General features: G+C 36.8%; 1 protein-coding gene across 6 annotated transcripts in view; it reads left to right on the forward strand.

The window, feature by feature from the left end:
- Positions 1–25,774, forward strand: part of ZNF385D (zinc finger protein 385D) — a 411,914-nt gene that overhangs the window by 280,370 nt on the left and 105,770 nt on the right. The gene's annotated exons all lie outside the window — the stretch shown is intronic.

A 25,774-nucleotide genomic window follows, 5' to 3' on the forward strand; every position in this document is an offset into this window, starting at 1 on the left:
TTCAATTACTTTTGGAAGCTCTTTCCCTTATTTACATATACTCGATATACAAAAAAACCCTCTTAAGAACATGTGTGCTTTCCTACTTTGAGAGACACAGAAGGGGTGGAATTTTCCATTCTGAACCAATTCTAATTGACATGAAAAAATCTTAATTAAAATAATTGAGTAGTAAAAGAACATGAGAATTCTAGAACAATTTGTAGCAATCAGTAGCAAATTTCTGTAAGAAATGTTTATTTTTTTTACCTTTCATAGGTGTTAATTTTGCTTTAAAGTAATTAAAATAAGCTAATTGTCAAAATTATTTATACAATCTTAAATTCAAGAAATTCACAGCATTAACAAAGAAACTACAATCTGCAAGTCTTAAAATGCACAGAAACAATGTCAGTGAACTACTACTATGGCAAGTAAACTTTAAATTTAAAGAGTGTTAGTATGCTGCAAGGTTTTAAGGTGTGCTGGGTTTAACCAAGTTACTGATAACCCATACTGAAATGGATACAACTTTAGACTTGTTTAGTGTGCTTTAGAGTTGAGGTCTTTCAACCAGTTGTACCTTGTGATCACTGTTTGTCTTTACCACAATAAGCCAGCTGAATTTTTAAAAGATATCTATTAGAATTTCTAGTATTTTTCTTCCTCAAGATTTTCCATGGTTCAGAGTCTCTTCAGACTGTTTTGCTAATTGTTTGATTACATAACTGATATAGAATTTTAATGATTAATGTTAATAATTGTTAATCTTGTAAGAAACTTTCAGTTTCTTTCTTCTTACATAGACTGCTTTGCTACTATAATTATTTTTAGGGATATGTCATGCTTATATTAATTTGGAAGTAAGAAAGCAAAAATAGACCATGTTATATCAAAACCATGTTATTCCTAAACATTATCTTAGTAGCATATAATTTGGTAAGAGCGCTCGTAAAGTGAGCCTAGTTTTCAGGAGTGAGACTTGAAGCCCTTTTTAACAGCACTCTGAAGTGTGTTCTCATGCAAAATACTACTTCCTGTGATGTGTGGCCATCTGCCAAGTCCACCTTTGGCAGATATGTCAGTCCTGAGTGTGAGGATGCTGTCATCAGAGCTGCTGTCACCTGCTTTGCTGCTCATAGTTTATGCCTTGCAAAGTGACCTTTGCTTTCTCATCATGTGTGCTGACATGCCGCATCATCCTCCGTGTTCCCATTTTCTTTGTGAACAGCACATTATTGAACGCAGCTATGTTTAGCTCATATGCCAGGGATGGTTAGCAGCAACCTCCAAATGTATAGACTAGCTGAGTAGTTTTGCAGAGTTCCAGAAATTCTCTCCAAGCTGACAAAACTTTTGGGGACACATCAGCCGCTGACCGTTGTCAGCCCAAGGAGGTAACCCACACATCATGTTAGACTTTAAACAGAACTGCTGACAGGGGCTTCAGTGTGTGAATGTCAGGCAGAAAAAAAGTGTTCAATCAAAAAATTATCTATGTCAGGCAGAAAAAAAGTGTTTAATCAAAAAATGATCTTTGTAAATATGTCTCTTCATGACCGACTGCAGCTGTTGATGATGCTTCATCTTCATAGGCTTCACTGACAATCCGACACAGTGTCAGTGGAGAATCATTTATGCTCTGTGGCTAAACCCAGGTCAAGCAAGTGGTCCATAACAGAACACCTGAATTGGATATTCTCTCTTGTGTTATCAATAAATTAGCATTTCCCTTGACTTTGAGAATATCAGGGTCATAAACTGAGTCACAGAAAATGGATTTCTAAAGACCTCTTGACCCTCACGCAGTTCCTCAGGAACAAATGAGTTTGGCAGCATGTCTGGGCTACTTCCCAAAAGGCTAGAGGGAAGTCCAGAATTTTGGTCATTTATTGGCCACTTTTCAACAGCCTTCACTTGAGAACAGCATGACCAAGAAGAAACTTGAATAAAAGTCCAGACATGTTTCAGAGAAAATAAGTCATCTCTGGCAATCCTAATTAGTGTGAGAGTTTGGTTGTGATGGACATAGGCATCTGAGCTAATCAGCCTAAGCTTCTTCACAAAATATAATGGAGAAAAATCAGCAATTTCTCCAAGCTTTGCATGGATACAAATGAACAAAAGTAGGCAGGCTATATGTCTGCTTCGGCATGAAGTGAAGTGAACCCTGAAAGTTCTCATCCATCAATTCAGATTATAATGAGGGACTGGCTCAGCTGTATCTACATTTAGATGAATCCCACATTATGGGACAGGTCATAAGCTATTCACAGCTCATGTATTAAATTCCACTCAGAAATCAGATGGCAGAAGTGCTGACATTGTATTGTATATTTACAGAGGAATGCTCCCATTTATTAAGCAGTTATGCTTCTAATTTTATCTAAAGACAAACTTCAGGGAATTTGAGGATTCAGATGTACTGGATAGAAATATTAGGAGAGGTGAAAGCAAAAGTAACTTACCAGTGGGGAAAGTCAGACATATGCATAAGAATGGATTAAGCCAAATACTAACCTTAAGTATTGCAAATAATCCTAATAAGGTGTATTTTATACAGTCTATTCAACCATTATTTATTTTATTCAGTTTATTACAAACATAAGATTTCTTTATTTGTTACTGATGACTTTGCTATAAATCAAACTCAGTTTTTGCTGGCTGCCTCTGAACAAAACATTCAGCACTGATTTCCACAAAGGCAAAAGCTTTCATTGAAGCAGAGACTAGACTAGAACATGGCATATGCAAACCTTTATCTGTCATATCCCTGGACAGAGGGTAGAGGGAAAAGTAAAAACTGAGTAACCTGAGAAAAGTTAGGAAGATAATGTTTGAACCTTTGAACCATTCAGTTTCAGGAGGAACATTTTATACAAGGAAGCATAAAGCAAAGGTAGCAATTAACAATCTGTTTACCTGAACATTTGTAGGTGTTATGCTCTTGATTGTGAAGCAAATGGTTACCCTCAAGTCACACGTAAAAGGAAATTGTACCAGCACAGCTGTTTAAACTGGAAAAAGCCCACTGGAACAGACCCTGAAGAATCCCAGGTTCACTGCAAGTTTATCTGATCTAAAAAGATGAATGACTAAATTTTATTTAATGAGAAAAACTATGGCTATAAATAATGCTTATGTAGCTTTCTAAAATAGTATTTGAAAATATTCAGAGGAATAGAAAACTAATTAAATTGTTCTGAAAATAGTTTGAGATTATTTTGCAAACATTTGCTAGGTTTCTGCATTTTCATCTGCAGAGAGAGAAGCCATAAGTCTGTGTACTTCTAAGAATTAGTTGTTAGAAATGCAAAGTTTCATCAGTTGTATTAAACATGCCTTGTTTAATGTGAACATGTGAATGTGCATGTTCTATTCAGGAGCCAATGGTTTGTTACAGAGAAATTTCATAGAGCATCTAAGTCTAGAAGGTCACTTGTAGAAAAATATTGATGGATCTCTGGCCTAAGAGGAGATGCTTAGTTTTGCAAGACATCAGCATCAGCCCTATGCTGATGGACCCTATGACAGAAAAAAAATCTCATGTAGACCTTTTTTGTAGTCTCCAAAGCACAGGTGTATCAGAAACTAGGCTTTGCCTGTTTCCAAAGCTCTCAGAATTATATACTTCAGCCTCCTGAGCAGGAGACAGAATTTTACATATGCAGGACATTTGCCATTACAAGGTAGAAAATCAGAGAGTGCATTGCACTCCTTGTTTGTTTATTCCTTGAAGGATATGCTGACCATTTTTATTAAATTTAAAAAAAAATTATTTTATTACGCTTTGGAGTATGAGCACAATCTGTAATGGAAGAACACAGGGTCGAAAATCTGAGTAAATGCTTGAAAACAGGAAGAGTGATGTTGCTTAAAAAGCTCCATCCCTAACTCCAAATGAAAGCCTTGTTGCTAATAGAGGTTTTCCGAAGAAGTGTTCTTTGGAAAGAAACATAACTACAGTTTTGACTAGAAATGTATGACTTGGAAGAGCAGTGGTAGTATCAGGGTTGTACTAAACATGGATGGAAAATAAATTGTTACTCTACAGACACGTTTCTCATGATCCACATGTAATAATCCTTGTTCAGTTCCCTGATTTTCCTGTTTGCTTGTTCTATGCCAATAGCCCCAGGTCCATTTCTAAGAGCTTCCTATTTCACCTTCCCCTGGTTATGGGATAGGAGGAAGAGCAGGTAACAGTGTCCATTGACCATAGGTAGGAGCTCCAGTGGCGGCTTGGGTTAGAGTGCCAATGTGGTGCTCCTTGCTTCCTGAAAACCACCCTGTGCAACAACCTAGCAGCTTCCAGGGCAGCACAAGGGCTGCACTCTCTATTTATAGAGGTGAAGCTTGTGTTAGTAGGTACAGTCTTCTCCTATTGTGTCCTGATGGCTGATAGAAATGGACAGTGTAGAAAACTTGCTTGCTGAGAAGTATTTCTGGGAAGGGTTATGCCAGGAAATAGGGAGAAAACCTGTCAGAAAGCTGTCAGAAGAGATTTAAGAAATCTTTTCCTTAGGCTCTTGTCCTGGATAGTTATTTTATCTAGAAGAGAGATATGTGCTGCAGAAATGATGTGCCAATTTTCTAGATGTTATGAATAAGAAGTAGTGTTTTGATAGTGAAGACTGGAGGAGGAGTCTGAAATACATGTTAGCTTTTTTTAAACACTATCAGCCTGAAATATACAAAATAAAGTCAATTTTTATGTATGCCACTACATAATGGTTTTGTTTTATGCTTCCTGACTTAATTGAGCAGAGTAGCATAACAAGACTATTTTTCCTCATCATATAAAATCCTTTTAAGTTCAGTAGTGATGACATGTTGTCAGAATGCTTTGTTTCCAGAAGAGAATAATCAGGCAACAACACAATGGCCTAAGTCTGCTGTGAATCAAAATGGAATATTGCCTATATAGAAGAACTTGGCAGTAAAAATATATTTTGTGCTGATTTTTAATGTTATTTCCATGAGAAGGTCCTTTATCAGGTGGAGAACTGTAGTGCACAAAATTTTGTGTTTGTCAGACTGAGGGGATTATTGCTTCTGGGGCCAAGCTTTGAGTAATTGCTCATTTACAGGTATCTAGAAACTGAGGGTTTGACTTTCTCATTTCCTTACATAGCACTGCAGTTGAGCTGTAAGGTGGCTATACTCTTCTTTACAGTTTATATTGCTGTTTAGCTGAGTGTTATTGAAAATAGGGAACAATACAAAAATAATGCCTGGGTTCAGGAGTTCTTTATTGTAATAACGCTTTCATCGCTGCCCAGAGTATTTACTTAAGTCTGCAGGAGAAGTAGAGGAAACAAGAAATGAGCAAACATAAGAAAATCCTGGCAACTCAGATGTTTTATTTGATGTTTGCAAAACAGGAACAAATCAACACCAGTATGATATATTCAGTCATTTGAATTGGACAGATTTATTTGCCATACACTTAAATTCTTAAGCTAGGTTCTGTTTGAAATACCACTAAAACACTGATTTCCTGATGCAGAGGAGAGATTTACAGCTCAGGAGACATCATGAAATTAAGATTTTTGTCTTTTTTGAGTTTTGAGTCAGATTAGGCTGTATCCAGATCTCTAGGAATACTCTGCCTGTTCCTATGTATGGTCTGTGCTCTATGTCATGCACAGAGTTTATATTCTGACTTAGTACAAAAGAGTGTTCCTGAAACATGGTCACATGTGATTGCATGGATGCTATTTCTACTGGTAGTGTCTCAGATCCCTACGAACTGTCTCCAGAGTCATTGCTGTTATGTGCTTTGAAATTGATGCACTGTTAAGAGAAACCTTAGTCCCTTTGCAACCTTCTTTAAATATTTTTTTCCTCTGTTTGTAACTTGTAGTTGGGCCTTCTGCAAGTTTAAACCGAGACAACAACAACTTTTTTCTTATCTTTCTCTTAGAATTATCTTATGTTTTGGCAGCACTCCTGGTCTGCATTTGAGATTGCTTTCATTGGGCCTGTGTGAAGCTCATGACGTCCAAGTCCAGGGCAAGAACCAAGGCCAGGCCCTGCAGCTCAGTCAGAGCTGTCCCTACTATCAGTGCAGACTGGGGGCTCCAAGGGTTGAGAGCAACCCAATGGAGAAGGACTTTGGGGTATTGATGCACGAAAAATTGATCATGACCTGGCAATGTGTGCTTGCAGCCCAGAAGGACAGCTGTAGCTGGGGCTACTTCAAAAGCAGTGTGGCCATTAAATCAAGAGAGGTTATTCTTCTACTCTATTCTATTCTTGTACAACCCCACCTGGAGTACAGCATCCTGTTCTAAGGTCCCCAGTGAAAGACAGCAATATATTAAAGCAGGTTATGAGGAGGGTCAGGAAAATTATCAGGGTGGTGGAACACCTCTCCTATGAGGAAAGACTTGAGAGTTGGGATTGCTGGAGAAGAAAAAGCTCTGGGGTGACCTTATTGTGGCCCAGACTACTTAAAGGCACTTACAGGAAAGATGAGGAGAGAGTTTTTATTGGGGCCTGTAGTGATAGGACAAGGAGAAATGTTTTTAAAAAGAAGGAGGTTACCTTTACGTTGGAAGAAGTTGTTTACTATGAGAGTGGTGACATGTTGGAACAATTTATCCAGAGAAGTTCATAGAATCATATGATAATAGAATTAATTGGGCTGGAAGGAGACCTTAAAGATCATCTAGTTCTAACCCTCCTGCTGTGGGCAGGGACACCTTCAACTAGACCAGGTTGCTCAGAGCCTCATCAAACTTGTCCTTGAATAACTCCCATGTGGCAATCTGTTCCATTGCCTCACCACCCTTACAGTAAATAACTTTTTCCTAATATAAAATCTAAACTTACTCTCTTTCATTTTGAGCCCATTCCTTCCTGTCCTGTTACTACATGCTCTTGTAAATTGTCTTGTCTGATCTTTCCTGAAGATCCCTTCAAGTATGGGAAGGCCACATTAAGTCACCCTGAAGCCTTCTCTTTCCCAGGTTGAATAATCCAGATTCTCTCAGCCTCTCCTCTCAGGAGAGATGCTTCATCCCTCTGATCAACTTGGTGTCCCTCCTCTGGACTCACTCCAAGAGGTCCTCCGTCTGTTGGGGACACCAGAGCTGGATGCAGTGCTCCAGGTGGGGTTTCCAGAGGGGCAGAATCCCTGTCTGGCCAAGCTGCTTTGGATGCGGCCCAAGATAGGATTGGATCTCAGGGCTTTGAGTGCACACAGTTGGGCCATGTCCAGCTTCTTGTCAACCATCACCCACAAGTCCTTGTCAACACTGCTGCTCTCAATCTGTTCATCCCCAGCCTGATACCGGGGGTTGCCCTGACCCAGCTGCAACACCTTGTTCTTGGTTTTGTTAAACCCCATGAGATTCCCATAGGCCCACTTCTCCAGCCTGTCCAGATCCCTCTGGATGGCATCCTGTCCTTCAGGTGTGTCAACAGTACCACTCAGCTTGGTGTCACCCGCCAACTTGCTGAGGGTACACTCAATCCCTCTGTTGATATCACTAATGAAGATCTTAAAGACATTAAGATGTATTACATTATATTAAGATATTAAAGATATTAAGTTGAATATTCTTGTTGCAAGTGTTCAAGGTCAGGTTTGGTGGGACTTTGAACAACCTGATCAGGTGAAGGATGTCCTTGCCAAAGGCAGGGGATTTGACCTGATGGTCTTTACAGGTTCCTTTCAACACAATCCATTCTCTGATTTACCACAACTTACTGTAATGGTTTTATGATTATGTTCCAATTAGGGAATCAGCAGTCTCCTGTGCTTATGATGAGCACCTGTCACCTCCCATTGCACAGAATACAGCAGCCTTGAGACCTTCAAGGAGTTTGTTGAGTACAAATTGGTAGATACCATAAAAATATCAATTAAAAAGTTTTATTTTTATTTAAGTTAAATTTGTATCAAGGGTGCTCTGACCTTCCATGATTTCTTTCTGAAGAAATTCAGGTTTCTAGGGTGTGTGTTCTCCTGGGAAACAAATCTTAAGGTTATCTTAAGATAGCCTATGTTTTTGTCATTTCACCTTGCTGAGCATTTGAATACCTATCCTTGAATTCATCCCTGTAACTGCAGTGTGGATGCAAATAAAATACCCATTTCCTGGTTGCTGTCCAGTTTTTGGAGTGTAGTGTGTGTCTCTGGTTTATGTGCTTTGATTTATCTGAAATATTTATTTTGTGTAAGTATGTGTGAAATAGAATTGCCTGTGTTTGGCCTTCTGCTCCTACCATGTCTCTCTGTTCTGTTCCATGGCCTCATTCAACCTTACAGATACCTCAGTGCTGGTGGTCATTTGGCTACCTGCAGAGTGTATATACCTTTTGGGTGTAGGTAAGATGTTGCTCTTTGTGGAAGCTGGTCTTGCAGAATATGCACTTTGATCCTCTGTTTGACAGCTCAGTTTTTTCAGGCGTTGTCAGGCACTGTATCACTCTCCAGTGACTCAGCACCTCGTCTCTGAGGAAGAGATGTTTGTGCTGCTCCTTCTTGTCACGTGAGAATGAGTGAACTTCCAGCTGTTCTCCACCAGTTCTCATGTCCATAATTAAACAGGTCTGAGCCACAAAAACCCTGTTTGCACAATCTCATAACTCCACTATTGTATAAATGCCCACACAGTAGGCCATGGAGTATAAACTTGAAGACATTTTCGTAAGCAGTGTTGCAGGCTGGAAGCGATCTCTGGGAAAATGACTATGCATACCTAAAAATGGCATACAACATGCCTTCTTTTCAGTGTATTTTTTAAACTTACTTAAGTGGTTTCTTGTTCCTAAAGCAATCAATAGGATCTAAATACCTCACATACTTGTTTGTTAAACTGGTGATTAGTAAGAGGGAAAGAATAAGCTTTCTGAGTCATCTTGTCCTGCCTTACATGTTTGCTGGAGGGCACTGCACTGTGAGAGCCAGCTTGCTGTTGGGAAGTAATGGTACTCAAGGCAAAGCAACAGAACAGATCTTTACGGGGACTGAGGGTCCCTCAGGCTTTTGCTCTGAGTGCAAAACATTTTCATAAAGAAAATGAAATGAAGTACTCTTCAGATTTGTCAAGTCTCGATGAGTGAAATGACTTAAAACTAAATTTTATCATGCATTTTGTAAAACATTTTAAATAATGTTTTAATTAGTTGATGTTTACACCCTTTGCCTTAATAGCACTCAGATGAAAAAGATCAATGATTATTTTATTCTGCAAAGACTATAAAAATTTAATGGTTCGCATAATAAGCATAACTCATAAAATCTACAGTTTAAATATGGATGATTATTAACCTGTTTTTAAAAAGCTGCAATTAAAGTGAAAAAGAATTACTTAAAGCAATGATTTTATTACTGTAGTCTGAGGATGAAAAAAGTGATAAAATTCTAAAATCACTGTTATTTCTGTTGATGAGACAGACATTTGGAAGGAATTAAAGTAAGGCATGAATTTTTTCTAACCTCTGGTGCACTTGGTGTTTCTAACATAGATGAATAACTATTTGCAGATTTTTTATTTTATTTTTTTTAACAACCTGCAATTTGTTCTTAAGAATTTTAAAGATATCTTGAAAAAAGCATGAGTTTACCTGACAGATAATTTCACACAGAGAAAATACATTCCTAAGCACAATTACTTCATTGATTATTTATTCAGATCAGGCAGTAACAGTACTTCTACTATTTAGGAATATGCCTTAAAACACGTGCATACTCTTATCCTTTATGATAATGGAAAAATTGTGACTCTTTTCTACTCTTTTTACTCACAGTAGTTTGTGCTGGTAAATGGCACATGCTGAAGAACTCATGTGGAGTCTTTGCATGTTTCACGCTCCAATGAGTTATTTCTTGAGTCCTATTTCTTTAATGTCCATGTCCTGTCTAACTATTTTATCCTAATATTTTTTGATAAGGGAAGAAAGGGTCATGTGTTGGACTTGTACAGTAAAATTGGATATAGAATTCCAGATTCTCATGTAACTACTGTTTTTCCTGGCATCTTTCCTTTTGGCTCTAGTGAATGCTTAAAGTAATCCTATGCTAATATTCATATAGATTAAATTATTAATCAAAACAATTCATTAAAGAGTAATACAAAACCTTGTATTTCCCAGGAAATCAGTGTTTATCTTTTAAATGCATTGGTTTATATAAAACAGATGAGTATCAAATTCTTACTGTTTCAGAGAATACAAATCAGAGTTTTTCTAGCAAATATTATATTTTCTCCAGAATTAAATGTTTTGTGATTTTACAAGTTAAAAGTTTTAGATGATTCTTTACATTTACTTATTTTTTATTAGAAAGTATAAGAAAAAAATTAAATAGATTGTGTAGCTTCTTTACACAATAAATAAAAATTATGTTTAGAACTAAATGTAAAAGCTGTCTTAATGACTGACACCAGAAGACTAAAGAGTCTACAAGTAAAGGAAAATGACAGCGAAAAAAATAAATTTATATAGGAAAGAGACGTTCTTAATTACAGTTAGAGAAGGTGTAAAGCCTGCTGCAAATCTGTCCAGGAGAAGTTTTTTATTCAGTAATTTGCTACTGTGAAACTACCAGGATATTTGAATGTCAGAGAAACCAATTCTAATGAATGGAGACCACAGAAAGAATTCCTGAAGTTGAACATAATAGGCCTGTGAAAGGTTTACTTTCAGAAAATTTTAGGGGAGCAGTATTTATTTACTTCTTGAACATTTGTCAAGAAAACAGAAAAGGTCTAAATCTGCAGCCTTTACTTTTTTTATTTAGGTCCAGTTTTCATAAAACTTATCTGTAGCCCACCATGTCCACACTTTGTTAAAGATTAAAATGCCGGGACCAAGCCAAGCATTATCTGTGCCTGCTCTGACAAGTTACAGAAGACCAGAAGAGCTGAGGACACAAGTAGCAGTGCTTGCCAGACTGTGCCTTTGGTGAGGTATATTTTAGGAAGTTCTTGAGCCAAATGTGTTGCCTTGGCATGTGCTAGCCCCCCATGAGGTAACATACTTAACTGGATGGAATCAGTAGGAGAGTTTGTTTATTTTAACTGCTAATGTGGTAATTTGAGTTTTCTCATTCTCTTCCCCAGACAGAGCCTAATATATCCAAGCAGAGAGATACACAGGAAAATTTCCTTGGGTAACTTAAGTAGTAGGAAGAGATGAGAACATATGAACTTTGACTTGCTATAAACAGGAGAAGTCTAGGTACTATTTTTAAGGTGCTATCCTCATGGGAGCTGGAAGTGGATGAAGACAAAAAAAATGTACATCACCTTACTCATATTTTGTGTTTGTAATGGACTGATTTGCTAATGGATCTAACCCATTACATTATTGGTGTTGCTAGGACTCAGATGACCAAGATAAATCACAGGGGTGATGTCTGAGTTAATTATAGCAGTGCCCTCCCAAACAGCACTATCAGCTCTGGGAAGCAGCAAAAGCTATTGTTGGTGTTAGGAAGTAACATGAGAGAGTGGTGCCTGGGAGAGGAGAGGCAGTGAGGAGACTGCCATTTCCAAAGGATTGGAAAATACTGGCTCTGTGGTGTTTGGGAAGGAAGAGAGGTGAGAAGATCAGCAGAAGGTTTTCAAGAAAAGAGAAATATCTCACAACAGGTATTTGAAAGATGCATTTGCTTAGCGCACACACACACCCATAAAAGTACTGGTGGAAACACTATGAAGAAAGTTAAAATACCCAGTTTCCACTTAAAGAGTCCTTCTGTCCTTGTTCCTGGCAGGAACAGGTCCTTTCCTTTTTACTTACAATCTTTTCCTAGGAATTTATTATCTCCTGAAAGTTTTTGAGGCAAGTTTGTTATCTCTGAATCTCTTTTTTGTTTTTAGGGAAGCTATTTGAAACATAATTATGTTTTTCTCCTAAATTTGAATGAAAAGAGAGAAATTACCTTGGTACTTAGTGAAAATATGTCTCAAACTGAACTATAAACAAGCACTTAATTAGAAAGATTCTATGTGTCTGAAGTCAGAGAAAATCCTTCTTTAAGAACAAGCCCTTAGATATTCTAAAATGTCAGAGCAGCACAGCTGTTCACTCTCTGTTCTTCAGTAAGGATTCCTTGATAAAGGGGGATTTTTCATAAATTTCTGTGCATAGAGAGGATAGTATATATTTTGTGTCTGAACTGTGTCTGAACTTCATTTTCCATTAAAAAAATAAATAAAGGTGAATGCTACTTCAGCAAGCAATGTGTATTCAAATCTCCTATTTAATGTTGTAAAAACAATATCTGCTATTCTCTTCAAACTGGCTGGGTTTCTAGAATCTGAAGAACTGTCAGTTTCAGATTACACTGAATTGCAGAAAAACTATGGGTCTGAAGATTAGTTTGTATTTTCTTTCATTTAGTAGAACCCAAACATTCCCCATTCAGTTGATGGGGAAAAGTTTTATTTAATTTAGAATTATCTCCTTTAGTTGTTCCCTCACAAACCACTGCAACATTTTAAAAAGACCTATTTTTTTTAGAAGCTGTTGTGATATGGCACATACATGGATGCAGACCCTGAAGGTAAAGGGTTCTCTCTGTGAGATCCTAAATTTAGAATCCCTTGAATAGCTCAGGTGAAAGTACAAAAAACAAAATTCTGTGGTTAATGGCACTTATATTAATAGAAGAAATAATTAACTCCATTATATTAATAGAATAAATACTTAAATAATTAAATAATTCACAATCAAGGAATTGTGAATTTTGTTAAAATTAAAACTTTCTTGTATTTTAGTTCAATGAGAACAAGGTAGAACATAACCAACTCAGTACTCAAAAACACAGAACATGCAATGTATAAAATGTGTTAGGATTCTCATCCTTACTTACTCATTTGGTGATTTATATCTCTGCTTAATACTAGTTTGACTCCAAATAAAACACTCCCAATAAATATTTTATTTGTGTTTCTTAAAATATCATTTCTGCAGACCAAAACACAACAGGAGAAAGGTTGTGAAGACCACCTTCAAGCTCAGTAGTTAAACATCTAAAACATTTGTTACGTTCTTCACTAAGACACAAGATTAATCACTAGAGCAAAAAGCCACTTAATACTGCAATAATGTATTATTTAGCCTACAGCTTCTTTTAAATAAGATGAGGATTAACTATCATCTGCTTTGATCTTTAGCTGTCATTGACAACACTTAAGTCTTTAACCTATGCAGGATTTTAAGATGATTATATAATCAGCAGATTTTTTAGATGGCTACAGCTGGTGATAAGTGTGCATTATTTCAGGCTTCTGAGCTATGCTAAGGACTTACTCTCTTTCTAGGCTTTTGTCATGTGATGGTATAAAAAAAAAATCTTTGCTTTCCATTAGTTGTTTCTGGTCATCCAAAGCATAGAATGAGAGAGAAACACTAAGTCTTAGACAAAGTTTTGTTGAAGAAGAACAGTGTGGCTGATAGGGATGATTGGCCATTTTATTGGATAGACAGTGCAAACCTTTCAGATAGCAGCAGTCAGGTGGTTTTTGAACTTGAAGAAATTCTCTGTGGTAACAGGAGCTTGTGGGGACTTATTCCAAGCTTGAGAATTAATTTGAATGTTGTTTGTAGCCAGCTCCAACTCTAGATGACAAGATAGCCACATATTTTTTTGATTTCTTCTCCTCAAGATTTCTGAGCCTGAAGTAGCCTGTTTGATGTATTTCTTCCTTAAGCCAGCAATACTGAAACATGTTGAACAAACGAAAATCTGTCCGAGTTAGTCTAATGGGTTTCAACCTAAAGGTTCAAGTTGACACTATAGTCTTTTAAAACACATCCTTAGGCTTTGTTTTATTTAATCTCATTTATCAGTCATTAATTTTGCACAAAAGTTGTCAACCCTGAGTAACTTAAATTTGTCTTTATATACATCTTTTATCTTGCAATGTAATTACTATCAGTCCCTGTTTTACAGATTACTGAGAAGTTGTATGACAATTGGTCATTTCCTCAATTTTCAGTTGATTCCCTCATCTGGAGCAAGTTCAGAAAGCATCTGCACTCTTTGGTGTGAACAGTCTAAGCAGGCTGGCAGAGATCAGTAACTTCAGCAAAATGCTTCTTGACTGGTTCTGCAGATTGTTCATCCCCGTTAGCTAATGACAATTCCTAGGGCTTGGTTAAGCTTTTTCTTACTTTCAGAAAGTAATTTCTCCCTTTTAGTGCTCTGATTTACATGCCATTTCTCTAACAGGGAGTGATAGTGCATTCATGCCCTTAAGGCTCTGTTTTCATGCTCTGGTTGTGTTTTGAAAACAAGGCAAATATTCACAGAAGGCTTGGAAAACAAAATGTGCCTGAAGAGTCTGAAAGTGATAAAGGTTTATAGATATCTACCATATAAAAGTTTTTATGTTTCTATCCTATGTGGATATATTTGCTACTCCCTTACCTGTTCCCCCTAAATGCTACAAAATGTTTATCAGTATTGGGTAGTCAGGGTTTGACAGTGATGACTGCTTGATACCATCACCTAATTTTTGTTTTCATGAGAACATCTCTCACAGCTATGCTTAAGGTGAAATTAATGCCTTAATGCCTAAAGGCATTTTTTTGGTTGCTCTATCCAGATTAAAGAAAAAAATAAAATTAGAGGTAAATCCCTTTTTTGTTGTTTAATCTGTTACATAGCCTCACAGATCTATCTTTGGATAAACACATGAAAATAATTCATAAAAGTAAGCATTTTTAGGTTTTTAAGAAGTCTGTGTGTAATTGATTTACTAAAGAAATCTACAGGTCTTTATAGTGATATTGAATAGCTCTCCTTCCCTACAATTTTTGCCTGGCATTTACTTAGAAAAAAATAGAGATACTGTTTTGGTTCAGCGTGAAAAAAATAATGTTGAAATAAATTACCAATATTTTCTTTACTTTCAGCTAGAAATTTACTGGCATTAAATAAAATTATTCTCCAAAATTATAATGCCACTTAAAAAATCTGTGCTGCACATTAGTATATTTAACTATTTTAGTAAGGTTTGAGATATTTAACTTGAGACCATTCCAGTATAAAGACAAAAAAGAAGTCTGGTTTAGTTCTTTCATCTCTACATACTCGAAAATTCAAGCATGTGTCAAAGTATGCTACTAAACCCCTAGCACAGGAGGATATAAACAAATCATTCTGTGACCTTTCAGAAATTTAAGTTAGAGTGAATGATGCATATCTAACCAAAATTGATATCTAAAAGCAAAGTGCCCAATCTGAATCAGCCATTCAGCTCTTTCCAGAGTAATGCAGAAAGATGGGTAGCTACAGAAACCAACTTATCCCATCTGAGATGCTTACCAGGCATGGCATTAATCATTTGCAGGAGATACTTATCTTCAATAAATTCTTTACCAACTGTGCTGTCTTAAAATGCTAAACTCGAAGTAGCCAGTTGATGTGGGAAATTCTGGTTATAACTTAGGAAAATTTTTTTTCACAGTGAGGGTGTTCAAGTACCATACTGGTTTTCCTCTGTAGGCTCTCCGTCCCAGAAGACACTCAAGACCTCAGTGGCCAAAACCTGGTGTGAGGGCCTGGACATGCTGCTGGTTAGCACTGCTTTGAGAACAAAGGAGGTGGAATGGATGTCACCCAGAAATGTTCCCTCAAACTAAACCCTCTTGTGAATTCTAAAGGCCTTACAGCAAAGCAGAGTCCAAGACTATTGTGTGTAGAGGAGATAAGGAACCATGAAAGGGAGGTGACAAAGAAACAAAGCCAGAAGGATTTTGTCCAGCCTGAAATGCTGCTGAATGTTTGGCTCAAGCAATGCAAGGCTGATAGATAGGGAGAAGTAATATTCTGTGTTATAACAAGATTGAAGTGCCCCCCTCTCCTTTTCCCCTCCTTCATCTTCTCATTCCACCCCCTTCCCCCCCCCACCTTCAACATTCAGTTCTGGCTGGAACACAGGGATCAAACAAAAAGAGTTAAGGATGAGATTAGACTTAAGGAAGGTTTGTAAAAAATGCATTGTTCTAAGGTGGATCTTGGTTTAAGACATGCTCTTCCTAAGTTTGTAATTATTTCTTTACTGCTATTTTACTTCAGAGAGCTAAAATCTGATTTCCAGTGCTCATAGTCTTGGTTCATCTTTGGCTAAAATTTTATAAACACGTGAAGGAGGATGGAGAGTAGGAGCAAAAAAATATATCAGTCATATGGGTTGAACTGCCTCCTGTCCTAAGGATGACTTTCAAGTAAAATTATGAATCTTAGGACTGAGATCTAGGAACGCTGACTAGAACCTGTCTAAACTTGGATGTATGAGTGGCTTAATTTAAAACCTGTTAGTGTCTCTGTATAGTGATAGAACAGGAAATGCAGTAAAGTAGGGATGAAAATTTGTAGTCTGTATTAAACTGTGATGTCATTCCCTGCTGGATATTTACAAATTGTTTTTTCATCCATAAAAGACTGCTTCTTAGTAATTGAAGTAACATTCTGGCATTAAATTAAGGAACAGTTGTTTCCTAGGGTTTGGTACCTTGAAAGCAAAAGAAATTAATGCTGCCTATATACAGTATTTTAACATTCACATGGTTGCTTGAGAAGAATGTATGCTGGTTGAATGCTTCAATTAGACAGCGAGATGTTCAGTTTGGAAAATTCACACTGTGAGGCAGAAGCTCACAATTAGAACTGAGAGTTCAGTCTGCATTCTGCTTGCCAAAACATCTGACGCAAAATGATGTCTTCTTTTGACATTGCGTGAAATTGAATTCCTTTGATTAACTTATTTATGCAGTTAATTAACATTACTATTAAAATTCTGGAGGTTTGTCTTTTATGTATTGGTATGGGTGTGCATTCCTGTTATTTTCCTTCATAGTAAGACTGAGTTGTGTTGTCCTAATCACTGGTAGAATATTCCCTTATGATGCTGTTACTATTCATTGCAAAGGGTTGCTGTGTCTGTAATGTGCCAACCCTATCAGTCCTCTTAGCACTCAACAGTGGGTTGTTTAAAAACTAATGCACAAGGGTAGGGAGTAGAGTCTGCAGTGGGTGATGCAGATACCCTCCTCTTTTAGATATCCAACCACAGAGAAAACTTAAATTTATCATAGTGTGAGTTTAGCATGGTCATGTAAATTCAAGCAACAAATCGTGTTCTCTTTTTCTGTAGACTTGCAGTCAAGAAATTTACTTGTCTTTTTATTCCTAAATACAATGGCAGAAATAGTCAGAGCACAGGACAATCCATTCTTGTAATGTATTTTTCTGCAAAGAGGTGGAGATAAACCTCTCCATGCTGCTCTGCAAAACTTGTTGCTAGTTCTAGTTTCTGAACTTCTCAGCCTTCAACGATTATATACTTCAGCACCCTGTGTATGTCATCTTCTCTTTGATGGCTTAATTGAGGTGGAAAGACATTGGCATTTACTTCATGTCCTGCAGGAGATAAGTGTTTGAGCAGGAGATTGACCTGAATTCCTCTAGACTGTGTGGTATCTGCTTACTCCAGGCATTTTTCTGCAGTGGGATGAGGTAGCTGCCATTTCCTTTCAAACACAAGACTATGATGTGAAGTGGACATCCCAAAATGGGTCACTGCCAGTCCCTCAAGTGTAGAATATTTTAAAGTGATTTAAATCAATTGTCTCCACTGCTCAGAGATACCAAATATTCTTGCATAGTCTGGACATGACCTAAAGGTTTAGATTCACAAACTGTGTCTTTCTTAGTAATTATAAGTAGTAATGTTGGCTGTAACTAATTCTGTTATCTCTAATGTATTTTTAGTTTTAAAAGTTTAGCGGAGTCTGTCAAAAAATAGTATATTTTTTGAGTACCTGTGGGCAGAGGACAAATGAGGATATGGTATTATATTTAACTGTACATATTTTTACTATATAGTGGTTAAAATGTTACAGGTTTGTATCTGTGTCCATTGTAACTTTCTCGTATTGCGCCAGACTTAAATAGATAGAAGTCATACATCTTTTCTGGAACAAGGATTTGTTAAAAGCTATTAATGGCTGTGCCAAGTAAAGAAAATTAAATGAAAACAATGAAATAGATAATCAAACAAATTTTTTGCTGAATAAATAGTGAATTGACAGCAAATAAGTTCTGTAGGAACTAGTTCACACTTCTCAATCCAGAATATTACTGGAGTTCAAGTTTAGGGTTTCATAAGCTAGCCACATTCTAGCTGGGTCCCAAATTAAACTGTTTTGGTAGAGCACTATTTTTTAGAAGAAAATTCTTTCACTAAGAAAGACTTTGTATAGAAATTATGATATAGGCATTTTAACTGTATCATTCTGAAGTGAAACTTACAGCAAACTGTATTTTGTGTTTGAATTACCATCATGCATTTGATTTAGCATGCTAGTCCTTGAAGCAAGTATCGTATCATCTGCTTTGTTACATGAAATGGCTAAACACATTTACTGTTCTTAGAGAGCATGAGTTGGGGCATAAGGATATCAGTCAAAAAAATTTTGATGGCATCTTCTTCTTAAGTCAAATGTATTGTCCAAGAGCACATATGGAATGAATTTTGATCTAATATTAGTGTATCTTGATTTATTTTATACCCGCTTTGCTTTTCTATTAAAAAAGTGTCCCTTGGTCTGTATTAAAATAAATGCAGGCATTGCTGTATGACAAAACAGCATGGGAATTATGTAAGCACTGAGTTTCCCCTCCCTAATCAGGTCACTTAAGTGAGAAAGGATGGAGTAAAACGTATCTCTTAAATTTTTCATTAGGAGTAAACTAGACAAGGTGATTGTGATAAAAGCCTGTTTGGAAAAGGAGTGCATTGCAAGAAACTGTATAGAGAGCAGTAGACAGAAGAATGAAGGAACAGACAGTTCTGACCCTAAGGCAATTTTTCCTCTTCCTCCAAGAAGAGTAAAATGAAATCTTGAGAGTTTTCTGTCAATCTGCGCATTTGGTGCATTTGTGCATATGAGGTGCTGTACCTCTGAGCTACTGGTTTCCTATGTTTTTCTGTCATAGTTAAGCTCTAGTATTATGCCTTCCTCCTTCTGAATCTCACAGAATGCCCATTTTCCTTCTAACTAACTTCATTAATATGTCATCATATGGCACCCTTCAATTCCTCATCTTCAAAATGAGTTCCTCGTCTACAAGGTCCTCCTCCAGACTCCACTTCATCAGTACCAGTGATGTGCCACTGTCCAACCCTTTCTGTAATTAAAACTCTGTGTCTAGTAGGAACAAGCTCAGAGTGTGCAAAGCCCCCTGAATTCTGGGTGATTTTTGTATCATAGTTTACAAACAGGAGGAAGAGAGATAGGCTAGATATTCGAATTATTACAGGTGATGAGTCAGAAGGGATAGGGAGAATTCCACATCTCTCAAAATGGAATCATGTGTTTGTACTCACACACCCTTGGATCTCTTCAGTCATATTTTTCCTGTAAAGCTATGAGCTAAAGTGTTACCTGCTGTTGAAAAATAGAAAGTCTTATTTCAATGTTTATAGGAATGATTTGTCTCCCACAGAAGCAAAAGTGGACTTCTGTCATTCAACAGTGTAAACACTGGATGGCAAAAAAGAGCAACTGTCAGCAGAAAATGTGACTAAAACAGATTTAAACACATGATACAGTATGTTGGTGCCACTTCTTCCAAGTAACCCTTCAGTAATATAGTAGCATTGGAAAATTGTTTGATCTGTTGTCACTTAAACGTGGTTATGAACTCTTCCCAGTTTATGAAAAATGCTTAAGAAAAAAAAAAAAAAAATAGGAAGACAGAAAGGCACCAGAAATCAATTACAGGTGCTTTGGAACAGGAAATTTTATATAAGGCTGTGGAGAAGCAATGTTATTTTGTATGAATATTATATTTAGGATTACCTGCTTGGTATTATTCTGGCTGCTCAATAATGAAATCAAATGAGGCTTCAAGGGAGGAATAGGTATTGAGGAAAACAATGAAGGATATACACTTTATCTCCAGAAAGTATATTGAGGCCCCTGACAGAAAAAATGATGAGCTTGTCACCAGAAAATATTGATGTTCCTGTTGCCATCTCAGTTAACAAGCTTGTCTTGTTACAGGCTAGAGTCTAAGAGCAAAAAAATATTTAAGACATAAAAAATCCTACTTAGAGAGAAAAGGTGAGGGAACAGAGAACAAATACTTTGACACATTGTTGGGGAAAGTTTAGGACGAAAAGAGTAGGAGGAAAAAACTTTTCTCTCCTGGCTCAGTGACCTGGTTTCAGCTGTGATACAGCTAATTTTCTTCCTCATGCTACAGTGCTGTATTTTGGATTTAGAATGAGAAAAATGTTGATGACACACTGATGTTTTGGTTGTTGCAGAGCAGTGCTGACACTAAGTCAGAGATTTTTCATTTTCTCACATCATTTTGTCAACAGGGGGGCTGGGGATGCATGAGAAGTTAGTAAGGGGACACAGCTGGGACAGCTGACACAGCTGGCCTAAAGGATATTCCATACCATATGGCATCATGCTGAAAAACAAAACTGGGAGGAGTTGTCTGGAGCATGGCAGCTCGCTTCCTGGGGGCAGGCTGGGCATCAGTCAGCTGGTGGTGAGCAGATGAATTGTGCTTCATTAATTCTGTGTATTCTTTTACCTTTATTATTAGTTTGCCTTCCTTGTCTGTCCTATTAAACTGTACTTACCTCTGCCCCTCTGTGATATCTTTTTTTGATTCTTTCTCCCATCTCACTGGGGGAAAGTAAGCAAACATCTGTGTGGTGTTTAGCTGCCTGCCAGGTTATACCTGGGGTTAAGTGTTGCTTCCAAACAGGTAACTGAATTCTCTAAGAAGCACCAAGGTAAACCCGTAAGTCAAATCTGCAGACCTTGGGTAGGCTGAATGGTTCTCTTTACTTGTGTGAACCTTTCGGCAAAAGATGTCCCTTTGCTGCTGAGGAACTGTTTGAGGCCTCTTGCCAGCTTCTGTCAGGGCACCTGGAAGGACTTTGGTGAGCAGGTCAGCACCCATAGGTGTAGTGAAACAGCAATGGCAGCAGCGAGATTCAGTTTGCTTGTTTGAGTCACTGGCATCCACCCAAAGAAAAGTGAAAACCAAGGTGCTTGTCACCTCACAGGTGCATTTGTGAGTCACTATAACTGTCCCCAAGGAACATATATTGTGGAAATAATTTTTTTAGACTGATTTTCAAAGAGGCAAACTTAAATGAGAAGATGCAAAGCATGACAGCTTCCCTGATTTGTTAAAGACTAACACAGAGCTCAGTACAAGAATAAGTAGTAGATGCATAAGCAGTAGTCTGAGATGAAACCTCTTTTATATCCTGAGGAATTTTTTCCTTTACAGGACTTCTTTTGGGCTTATTGACCGTAAGGAGTTTTACACCCATCCATCCCAGTGCCTTGAGCTACCTTGAGCTACCATCCTAACATAATAAAATTGCTTAATTTAGCAGATTCATTACTGTATTATGAAATCAGAATTTTTTCACTCCTGCAATTACGTCTATGTTTTTGTACCATAATACAATGAACTTTTATAATTTATTTTGGCAAATGCAGATTAGCCAGAAAACATCCATCTACCACCATATGTAATGCAAACTGGTAATGCCTTACTTCATTCTGAAGATTATTAAGTTTAAAAATTAGATGTTCATAACAACACTTGTAGAACTGGGAAACCTTTGGAAGTGCAATACTCTGTTTCACATTGGTTGAAACAGTGTGGCAACTATGTGGCAATGTAGGTAAAAACGACGAAGACTCTTTCTAGCTAAAAACTTGCTTTTCACACTGAATGTATTGAATGAGCTCCACTTGGTCCAGCTCTTGGTAGAGTTCTCTCAAAGACAGCATTCAGATAAAGCACCAAAGGACAGGATGTTAAATTGCTGAGGATCCAGTATGGACTTTACACCTTAAGTCTTCAAAGTATTTAAGCATGAATTTGCACATCAAAGGTATGCACAATGACCTGCTACCCAGCAGCTTCTGGTGAATTAGCACATTTCATTATAGATGACTGAAAGACAGAACTCCACTGTCAGAACAGTCAGTCCAGCTCTATTGCTAACATAATATTCGCTATTAAAAGCAAATAACTAAAGAGATTGAACCATATTATCATGTAATTGTCTTACTTATCTTCCTCTTGCATTACAAAAATATTTGTCTTTGACATGGTGTTTGAAGATACTTTTACATGATGTTTCCATTTGCTTTGATTTTAGGTCAATAAGTACTCCCCTAGAAAAGAGCTTCATTTCCTTTCAATAAAGTTCAGAGCAAAAGCATATAATTCAATATGTTAATAAATTCCTAAACAAAGAGGTTACAGTGGGGAAACCTGCCAAAACCTCCAGTATAGAGAAGCCCCTGAATAACATGCCTAATGCACTAGCATAGAGAGCACCAGAGAAAAGCTTTAAAGTGTTTGGTGGTGGCTTGTTTTGTGGTTTTGGTTTTTCTTAATCTGAATATGCTTTGTAACCAAAAGCATTAAAATAATTTTTTTGAAAGCATTGATTTGAATAGACATTATATGTTGTATTTTTAGTTATATTGCAAATGTGCCAGCCAGTATAATGAAAACATTGGACACCTACTTTATCATTTACTGCAATGCAGTCAGATCCATCCTGATGGGATTTATGTATTATCTCATTCAATTCCCTGAGAAAAAAAAAGAAATTATATATTTCTCTTTGTGCTCTTGGAGCAGCAAATTCACTAGGTCTGTTTTATATTTCGATACTGGGTTTATAGACTTTTCCTTCTTTTCCCTGCAAGCTTATCAACTTTTGTGAATCAGTACTTTATTCTAACAAACTTTTCTACCTAAAGTTCTATGGTCCAGACAGACAGTTTGGTATTTTGGGGGGATTGTAGTGGAGTGACAAAGGAAGGAGAGGCTATATAGAAGAGAGAAAATGCTAGAGTTCTCAGTGCTTATTCCTATAGCACTAGAATGGAATTCTTACCAGTGTACATTATAATTTTGATAGCAGTATAATTATGGTTCTTGAGAATTCAGGGTTTTTTTCCCCATGTAATAAATTGCACTAAGTATTTGTGAACTAATTTAATTCTTATCTGATATCTATCTACAGTACGTTCAAAGTAGCTGTTCATGTAAGTTCTGAAGTTAGGATGTTTGTTATCACTGGGATCTTACTAAGTTATAATAAAATGCAAATATCCTAAGTGTTGCTTTACAACCTCAATTTGAAGGCAGTAAATTGTGGTTAGTGCGAATCGTCATTCTGGTATTATAAACTCAAGATTCATCATGATTGACGTAGGAAATAAGTATGAAACTGAAAGAATACCATTATTACATAATGAATCTCACTTATATAAATACCAGTAATATTATTTTTGCCATTTTTGGTAGTAATAGCTTGTCGTAGTTATATACCATTTTTGGTCAGGGTCTGGGAAGATTAAAATCAGCCTAACTCAATGATGTTTACTTGGAATAATACTGTTACTAGGGATTTGAAGGATTAACTGTAAGCTGGATTTTTGTAAGTATAAATTCAGAATGATTAACATGTTTGTTTTCGTCCTGTAAGTAAACCTAAATATCTTGATATTCCTTTAAATCCACTAACTACTACTGCCTTTAGTTTAGCAAATACTTTTCAGATGCAACAGTCAACAGTCACCATTAGATTTTTATTTTGATTCTACCACCCAATTCTGTATCTTCCTTTTCCTAGGGGCATTTTTGCAGGTGGTGGGGGGATGAGTATTTCAAGGGGTTTGGCTGTTTTTCTGTTGGTATCCTCTGGGGGCTTTTAAGTTGTTTTGTTTTAAAAAAAAAGAGGAGGCATATAATAACCTCTGGAGCCTTTGGTATTCACTGTAAGATTTATTCTCTACTATTAGTTCCTGCTATGTGAAATGATGGTGCATAGGTTCATAGGCAAAGAGATAAGGAGGATTTCAAAAGTGACCCTAAAAAGTTATGCAGTGCTTTTTGTGTCATAAAGTCAGGAATACCAGGGAGCTACAATAAGATTGTGGCAAAGGTTTTACAGAAACACTTTTAAAGCTAATGCAAGTACTGAATGCATAAAATCAGTAATCAAGCTGGGAGCAGCAAATGTGCTATGTTATCTACAAAGATAACACACAGTGCTCATTTTTCTTAGTAGCTAATTTAACTACCAAGCTTTTATTGCTGCTTCTGCTCAGTCCTTCCGTTATTAGCTGAAGTTGAGATTTCTCACAAAAGTTCATCCTTGGCAGTAATAATTTGCTGTAATATAAAATAAATTACTTTACATAAAAGATTTTACTGATTGCAGTGCCAGTTGGCACTTTCTTGTTCTCTGTTGAAATGAGCACAACACATTGTCTATTACAGCTGCACAGCTACCCTGTGACCACTCTGTGCTGCAAGTTTTAACATTATTGCTTCTGTATGTATTTTTCCTCCCATAAATTATTCTTTGCAGAAGAATGTTAATTAGTAACTGATAGATATAAAAATTGCCAGGGACAGCCCATTAATTCCATTTACCTTAATGGCACTTAGATCATAGCTTGCAGTACAGCTGTATTCAGACTGGATTATAAATGTAATTTTTTGCATCATTAACTACCCTGATTAATCTTAGACAGCAAAAGCATAATTATAGAAACACAGGACCTACAATGTGGCAGTTTAAAGTTGTAGCTTTTTTCTTTTATATTTACATCGGTGTAAACAACATAGGTTTTGAAAATATAGACTGAAACAATTTTTCTCCATTTCTTAATAATTAACTTTTGCCTTGTACTAGTCATTTCTCATTTCTAGTTTTACTTGGGGTTTCTTAGGTTTTATTTTGTTTGTGGTTTCCTGAGGTTTTTTTTAAAGTGCCTTTTGTAGCATGCTTTGTTTTTGGCTGGTGCAATTACTGGATATTTGCATAGTAATTGACCACCATTAGCGAGGTGTTGGTTCCGATGAAAGCATATTAAGGAAAGCACATGTATTTTCTGTCTGGTTTCTGTGGAGGCCAGAAGATGTCATTCTGATTTTCACATTAAAGTCATTGGGCCAAAGAAAAGTACAAATTCAGATACTAGTCTCAGACAGAAGCAGATTTGTTGAGTTGCTGGTTTTGCAGACAGCAGCCAGGAAATAGCACGTTCTACTTGAGTCCAGGTCTAGTGTTAATAGTTGGGAAACCTGACCAGCCTATCATAAAAATTTTTGCCACACGGGCATTTTTGACTTATCTTTGTATTTGATCAGCAAAAGGTGATATAACCCTGTGTTGAGTGTGTACCTTTGGTGTAGTATTGTCTTATCTGTATAAAACTGATGTGACAAATCCCTACCCTGATAAGTGCAAAATGCTTCTTAAGTTGTTAAACTCCCAGTTGCAGTTAATAATGAAAAAGACAAGAACTGACAGAGAGAAAATTTGCACTGGTAATACCATTTCAATAATCATAAATCTGAAAGGAAAACTAAAAGCAGTCCCTTGAATGACAATGGTTCAGAAATAACATTTGTAAACATGATGATTCTCATACTGGATGAAAAACATACTGGATTTTTGGATCAGATGACACTGCTGCATGTTGCAAATGTGCTGTCTCTCTCCTCATGTGGAGTGTGAACTGAAGATTTGTATACGGGGAAAGAAGAACAAAACCTTTCCAGTCATTAATTGAAATAGGTGATTGCATTTATGCCTTTTATAATAGCATGGATTTTGTGTGTGTGAAAGGAAAAACAGACACAAGTCCATTTCAATGTATCAATCAACATTTGGTTTTAATTCTGTATTTGAATCTTCTGCTTTCCGCTTCCTTCAAGCAATAGGCACAACCACTGCAGAGGCAATCT

The sequence above is a fragment of the Cyanistes caeruleus genome, chromosome 1 (assembly GCF_971803275.1).
Source record: "Cyanistes caeruleus chromosome 1, bCyaCae1.hap1.1, whole genome shotgun sequence".
NCBI lineage: Eukaryota > Metazoa > Chordata > Aves > Passeriformes > Paridae > Cyanistes > Cyanistes caeruleus.